The sequence below is a fragment of the Elephas maximus genome, chromosome 6 (assembly GCF_024166365.1).
Source record: "Elephas maximus indicus isolate mEleMax1 chromosome 6, mEleMax1 primary haplotype, whole genome shotgun sequence".
NCBI classification, from domain to species: Eukaryota; Metazoa; Chordata; class Mammalia; order Proboscidea; family Elephantidae; genus Elephas; species Elephas maximus.
The window spans coordinates 3,774,723-3,783,547 of NC_064824.1; positions in this window are offsets into that span (position 1 = coordinate 3,774,723).

Sequence of the window (8,825 nt, forward strand, 5' to 3'; positions counted from 1 at the left end):
ATCCTCTATTCCATATTCTATGTTCTCCATTCTCCATTGTATATTCCATTTTCTTCTATATTCTACATTTTATATTCTAAATTCTTCTGAATTCTATATTCTTCTACATTCTGTATTTTTATTGTATATTCTACCTTCTAATCTCTATATTCTATATTCTTCTGTAATCTAATATTCTCTGGTATTCTCTATTCTACATTCTATATCTTTGTATATTTTGTAATCTATATTCTACTTTATTCTATATTCTTCAATAGTGTATACCCTATACACTATAATCCCTATTTGTCAATATTCTATTTTCTTTTACGTTCTATCTTCTATGTTCTGTATCCTGTCATCTATATTCTTTATTCTTCTATATTCTTATTCTAAATCCTATATTTTCTATATTCTAAATTTATGCTCTATATTTTCCTATATTCTGTATTATATATTTTTCAATATTTTATATTCTTCTATAATTAGATTCTACATTCTCCTATTTTCCATAGTCTTCTATACTCTATATTCTCCAATATTCTTTTATATTCTGTATTGTTTTTTCTAAGTTCTACAATCTTTTATATACTATATTCCTCTATATTCTATAGTCCATATTCTATATTCTGTGTTCTAAATTCTTCTATATTCTATATACCAAAATCTAGATTCTTCTATGTTCTGTATTCTTTTATATTCTATTTCTATATTTTTCCATATTCTAGGTTTTATACTCCATTCTCTGTATTCTATATTGTATATTCAAAGTTCTATGTTTTATATTCTTTACTTTTTATATACTATATTTTTCTGTATGGTATATTCCTCTATGTTCCATATTCTATGTTCTACATTCTGTATCTTCTATATTCTATATTCTTCTATATTTTACATTCTACATTCCATAATTTTCTATATTCTATAATCTGTATTCTATCTTCTATAGTCTTTATTCTATATTCTTTATTCTACATTCTACTTTCTACGTTCTAAATTCTGTATTCTTTGTTCTTCCATAATCTATATTCTCTATTGTATAGTCTACTATGCATATTCTTCTATAATATATATTCTGTATTCTTTTGTATTCTATATTCTAATTCTTCTATATTCTCTATTTTTCCTTATTCTGTATTCTTCAATATTCTGTATTCTACATTCTACCATATTCTTTTTCTTGTATTTACTATAGCCGCCTATATTCTATATTCTTCTATATTCTAAATTTATATTCAAAAAAAATTTTTTATTCTTCTATATTCTGTATTCTTCTGTAATGTACATTCAATAGTGTATATTCTTGTTTATATTCTCCTATATTCCATATTCTTGTAAATTCTATATTCTGTATTCTTTTGTATTCTGTATTCTATCTTCTGTGTTTTGTGTTCAATATTTTATATACTATATCCTTCTATATTCTTTATTCCATATTCTATAGTCTAAAATCTATATTCTATATTCCACATTCTAAATTCTATGTTCTTCTATATTCCATATTTTCCTATATTCTATATTCCATACTCTCTATTCTATGTTCGATGTTCTATGTACTATATTCTATATTTTTCTGTATAGTATATTCTTCTCTATTCCATATTGTATGTTCTACATTCCATATCCTAAAATCTTCTGTATTTTACATTCTGTATTCTATTTTCTTCTAGGTTGTAGATTCTATATTTTTTGTATATCGTATGGTCTATATTCAATCTTCTATTTTCTATATTTTACATATACTATATTTTTGTGTATTCTACATTCCATATTCTTTTTACTATGTTCAACATTGTATAAGCTTCTATATTCCATATTCTATATATTAAAATATACATCCTATATTCCATAATCTTCTATATTGTATAATATATAATCTCCTATATTCTATAATCTATATTCTCCTATATTCTTCATTCTATACTTTGCATTCTATAATCTCTATTCTACATTGTACATTTTATATTCTTCTTCTGTATTCCATCTTCTAAATTCACATTCCATTTTCTTCTATATTCTGTATTCTTTATGCTGTATTCTTCTATAATGTATATTCTTTATTCTAAATCCTCTATGCACTATATTCTTCTATTTTCAAAGCTTTTATATTCTGTATTCTATGTTCAGTGTTCTATGTTCCATATTCTATATTTTAAATTCTCTATATTGTATAATCTATGTTCTTCTATATTCTATATTTTTGTATATTCTATACTCCATACCCTGTATTCTATATTTGATGTTGTATATTCTATATTTTTCTACATAGAATATTCTTCTATATTCTGTTTTGCATATTTGATACTCTATATTCTACATTCTGCAGTGTATATTTTAAATTCTTCCATATTCTATGTTCTGTACTCTATATTCTACATTTTATATTCTATGTTCTTCCATATTCTATATTTTTCTATATACTATATTTTCTGTATTCTGTATTCCATATTTTATATTCTTTCCTCAATATTCTTTTTTCTTCTATATTCTGTATTGTATATTCTTCTAGACTGTATATTCTGTATTTTACATTCTATATTCTATATTCCATTATCTTCTATAGTCTATAATGTTTATTCTATAGTCTGTGTTCTTTATGCTTTATTTCATATTCTATATTTTGTATTCTACATTCTGTTTTCTTCTATATGATATACTTTCTATATTCTATATTCCATGCTCTGTGTTCTGTATTCAGTGTTCTTTTTCTATATTCTATATTTTCTATGTAATTTCTGTATTCTTTTTTATATTCTACATTCTATATATTCTTCTATACTCTGTATCATATCTTTTTCTATATTGTATATTCTGTATTTTACATTCTACATTCCATAATCTTTTATATTGTATAATATGTTATGTATTTTTATTCTATATTTTATAGTCTATATTCTGTATTCTACATTCTATATTTTTCTATATTCCATTTTCTGTATTCTATATTCAGATTTTTTTCTATATTCTATACTTTTTATAATTTTCTATATTCTATATTCTTTTATATTCCATCTTGTATATTCTATAGTCTGTTTCATTATACATTCTATATTCCAGAATCTTCTGTATTCTATAATCTATATTCTTCTATATTCTATGTTCTTTATTCTATATTTTATATTCTATATTTTGTATTCTACTTTGTACATATGCTATTCTATATTCTATATTTGTCTCTAGTCTATATTTTTCTATATTCTCCATTCCATGCTCTGTATTCTATATTCCATATTCGATGTTCTATATTCTATATTTTTATATACTATATTCTTCTGTATTCTACATTCTATATTCCATCTTCTATATTCTCCATTGTATATTCTTCTATGTTCTGTATTCTACACTTTTCTACATTCTTATTCTACATTCTATATTCTTCTGTTATAATGTATATTCTTCCTGCTATATTGTATGTTCAATATTCCACAGTCTACATTCTCTATACTAAATTTTTCAATATTCTTTATTCTCTATTCTCTATTCCATATTGTATGTTCTCCATTCTACGTTCCATTTTCTTCTGTATTTAAATTTTTCTGAATTGCATATTCTATATTTTTTATTGTATATTATACCTTCTAATCTCTATAGTCTATATTCTTCTGTAATCTAATATTCTCCTATATTCTCTATTCTACATTCATTATTCTATATTTTGTAGTCTATATTCTTCTACTTTCTCTATTGTATGTTCTTCAATAGTGTATATCCTATACCTTATATTCCATATTTGTCAAAATTCTATTTTCTTCTACATTCTACTATATTCTGCACTCTGTCATTTATATTCTTTATTCTTCTGTATTCTGCATTTTATATCCTATATCTTCTATATTCTAAATTTATGCTCTATGTTTCCCTATATTCAGTATTCTATATTTTTCAATAATTATATTCTACATTCTCCTTTTTTCCATATTCCATAGTCTTCCATACTCTATATTCTTCTATATTCTTTTTTCTTTTATATTCCGTAGTGTATTTTCTATGTTCTATATTCTTCTGTATACTATATTCCTCTATATTCTATAGTCCATATTCTATATTCGAAATCTTATACTCTTCTATGTTCTATATTCTTTTATATTCTATTTCTATATTTTTCCATATTCTAGGTTCTATATTCCATACTCTATTCTATATTGTGTATTCAAAGTTCTATGTTCTATATTCTTTACTTTTCTATATACTATATTTTTCTGTATGGTATATTCTATGTTCCATATTCTATATTCAAAAAAATTTTTTTTTATATTCTACATTCTGTATTCTTCTATATTCTGTACTCTATATTTTACATTCTACATTCCATAATTTTCTATATTCTATAATCTGTATTCTATAGTGTTTATTCTATATTTTATATTCTGTATTCTACATTCTACTTTCTATATTCTAAATTCTCTATTCTACTATTCTACTTTCTTCTATAATCTATATTCTGTATTGTATAGTCTTCTATTGTGTATATTCTTCTATAATGTATATTCTATATCCTTCTCTATTCTATATTCTTCCATATTCTTCAATATTCTGTATTCTACCTTCTACTATATCCTTTTTTTGTATTTTCTATAGCCTTCTATATTCTTTATTCTTCTATATTCTAAATTTATATTCGAAATTCCTCTATATTCTGTGTTCTTCTGTAATGTATATTCTATAATCTATATTCTTGTTTATATTCTTCTATGTTCCATATTCTTGCATATTTTACATTCTATTTTCTATATTCTGTCTTCTGTGTTCTATGTTCAATATTATTTTATATACTATATCCTTCTATAATCTATATTCCATCTTCTATATTCCACAACTTAAATTCTATGTTCTTCTATATTCTATATTTTCCTATATCCTATATTCCATACTCTCTATTCTATATTTTTGTCTATACTATATTCTTCTGTATTCTGTATTCCATATTCTATATTCTAAAATCTTCTATATTCTACATTCTATATTCTTTTAGATTCTATATTTTTGAATGTTCTATGTTCTATAGTCAATCTTCTATTTTTTTACATATACTGTATTTTTGTGTATTCTATATTCCATGTTCTTTATACTATATTCAACATTCTATATTCTTCTATATTCTGTATTCTATTTTCTCCTATATTCTATATTTTACATTCTATTTTCTATATTCCAGAATCTTCTATATTGTATAATTTATAATCTTCTATATAAAAAATCTTCTATATAGTATAATCTATATTCTCCTATATTCTTTATTTTATACTTTGCATTCTATAATCTGTATTCTACATTGTACATTTTATATTCTTCTACATTCTAAACTTATATTCTATTTTCTTCTCTATTCTGTATTCTTTGTGCTATATTCTTCTATAGTGTATATTCTATATTTTTTCTTTATTCTAAATCCTCTATGCACTATATTCTTCTATTTTCAAAGCTCTTTTATATTCTGTATTCTATCTTCAGTGTTCTGTTTCATATTCTGTATTTTAAATTCTCTATATTCTATAATCTGTGTTCTATATTCTATATTTTTGTATATTCTATATTCCATTTTTTATACTCTGTATTCTATATTTGATGTTCTATATTCTATATTTTTCTACACACAATATTCCTCTATATTCAATATTGCATATCTCATATTCCATATTCTATATTCTACATTCTGCGTTGTATATTTTAAATTCTTCCATATTCTATGTTCTGTATTCTATATTCTAAATTCTATATTCAATGTTCTTCCATATTCTTCTCTATTCTATATTTTTCTGTATTCTATATTCCATATTCTACATTCTTCCTTCTATATTCTCTATTCTTCTTTATTTTATATTTTGTATTTTACATTCTATATTCCATTATCTTCTATAGTCTATATTCTTCTATGTTCTGTGCTGTTTATGCTTTATTTCATATTCTATATTTTTATTCTATTTTCTATATTCTATGTTCTATATTCTGTATTCTTCTATATTCTATATTTTCTATATTCCATACTCTGTGCTCTATATTCAATGTTCTTTTTCTATATTCTATATTTTTCTATATAATTTTCTGTATTCTGTAGTCCACATTCTATACTCTATATTCTTCTATAGGCTGTATCATATATTCTTCTATATTGTGTATTCTGTATTTTACATTCCACATTCTACATTCCATAATCTATATTCTCTAATGTATATTCTCTGTATTATGTATTTATTATTCTATATTTTATATTCTACATTCTAAATCCTGTATTTTTCTATATTCCATTGTTTGTATCTATATTCAGTGTTGTTTCCTATATTCTATATTTTTATAATTTTCTGTATTCTATATTGCATATTCTGTAAACTATATTCTACATTCTATATTCACTTATATTCCATCTTTTATATTGCATATTTAATTCTACATTCTATATTCCAGAATCTTCTATATTCCATAATCTATATTCCTCTATATTCTATATTTTAGATTCTATATTCTGTATCCTACTTTGTACATACTCTATTCTATATTTTTCTATATTCTGTATTCCATACTCTGTATTCTATATTCCATATTCTATGTTCTATATTCTGTATTTTTGTACACTATATTCTTCCGTATTCTACATTCCATATTCCATTTTCTTCTATATTCTATATTCTGTATCTTATATTCTAAATTTTTCTGAATTCTATATTCCTCTATATTGTATATTCTACCTTCTAATCTCTATATTCTATATTCTTCTGTAATCTAATATTCTTTTATATTCTTTATTCCATAATCTCTCTTCTACATTCTTCTATATTTTGTAATCTATATTCTTCTACTTTCTCTATTCTATGTTCTTTAATAGTGTATATCCTATACTCTATATTCCATATTTGTCAATATTCTATTTTCTTCTACGTTCTATATTCTGTAGTCTGTCATCTATATTCTTTATTGTATATTCTGCATTCTATATCCTATATCTTCTATATTCTAAATTTATGCTCTATGTTTTCCTATATTATGTACTGTTTTTCAATATTCTATATTCTCTTATTTTCCATATTTCATTGTCTTCTATACTCTATATCCTTCTATGTTCTTTTTTCTTTTATATTCTCTATTCTATCTTCTATGTTCTTCTATATACTGTATTCATCTATATTCTATAGTGTATATTCTACGTTCTAAATTCTTCTATAGTCTATATTCTACATTCCAAATTCTATCTTCTTCTATGTTCTATGTTCTATAATCTTTTATATTCTATTTGTATATTTTTCCATATTCTAGGTTCAATATTCTATACTCTGTATACTATATTGTATATTCAAAGTTCTATATTCTATATTCTTTATTTTTCTCTATACTATATTTTTCTGTAGTATATATTCTATGTTCCATATTCTATATGCTGTATTCTACATTCTACATTCTGTATTCTTCTATATTCTGTATTCTTCTATATTTTATATTCTCCATTCCATAATTTTCTATATTTTATAATCTGTAATCTACTGTCTTTATTCTATATTTTATTTTCTATATTCTGTATTCTACATTCTATTTTCTATATTCTTTATTCTATGTTCTTCTATAATCTATATTCTGTATATTATAGTATACTAATGTGTATATTCTTCTATAGCGTATGTTCTGTATTCTTCTGTATTATATATTCTAATTCTTCTATATTCTCTATTTTTCCTTATTGTGTATTCAATATTCTGTATCCTACATTCTACTCTATTCTTTTTCTTGTATCTTCTATAGCCTTCTACATTATTCTGTATTCTAAATTTATATTTGACTTTTTTCTATATTCTGTATTCTATATTCTTCTGTAATAAATATTCTATAAACTGTATTCTTGTTTGTATTCTTCTCTATTCCATATTCTTGTATATTTTATATTCTACTATTTTCTATATTCTTTTATATTCTGTATTCTATCTTCTGTGTTCTCTGTTCTATGTTCAATATTCTTCTATATACTATATACTTCTATGTTCTATATTCCATATTCTAAATTCTTCTATATTCCACATTCTAAATTTTGTTTTTCTTTATTCCATATTTCCTATATCTTATATTCCATACACTCTATTCTATATTCAATGTTCTGTGTTCTATATTCTATGTTTTCTCTATACTATTTTTTATATTCGTCTGTATTCTATATTCCATATTGTATATTCTACATTCTAAAATCTATATTCTACATTCTTCTAGATTCTAGATTCTATATTTTTGTATATTATATGCTCTATATTCAATTTTCTATTTTTCTATTTTTACATATACTATCTTTTTGTGTATTCTATATTCCATATTATTTATACTGTATTCAAAATTCTATATTCTTCTATATTCCGTATTCTCTGTTCTCCTTTATTCTTTATTTTACATTCTACATTCCATAATTTTCTATATTGTATAATTTATAATCTTCTATATTCTATAATCCATATTCTCCTATATTCTTCATTCTATACTTTGTGTTCTATAATCTGTATTCTACATTTTTATTCTTCTGTATTCTATATTCTAAATTTGTATTCTGCTTTCTTCTGTACTCTGTATTCTTTATGCTACATTCTTCTATAATGTATATTCTATATTCTTCTTTATTCTAAATCCTCTATACGCTATATTCTTCTATTTTCAAAGTTCTTTTGTATTTTTCAGTGTTCTGTATTCCATATTCTATATTTTAAATTCTCTATATTCTATAATCTATGTTCTTCTATATTCTATATTTTTGTATATTCCGTATTTCATACTCTGTATCCTATATTCGATGTTCTATATTTTTCTACATACAATATTCTACATTGTATATTGCATACATCATATTCTATAGTCTACATTTTTATTCTATATTTTAAATT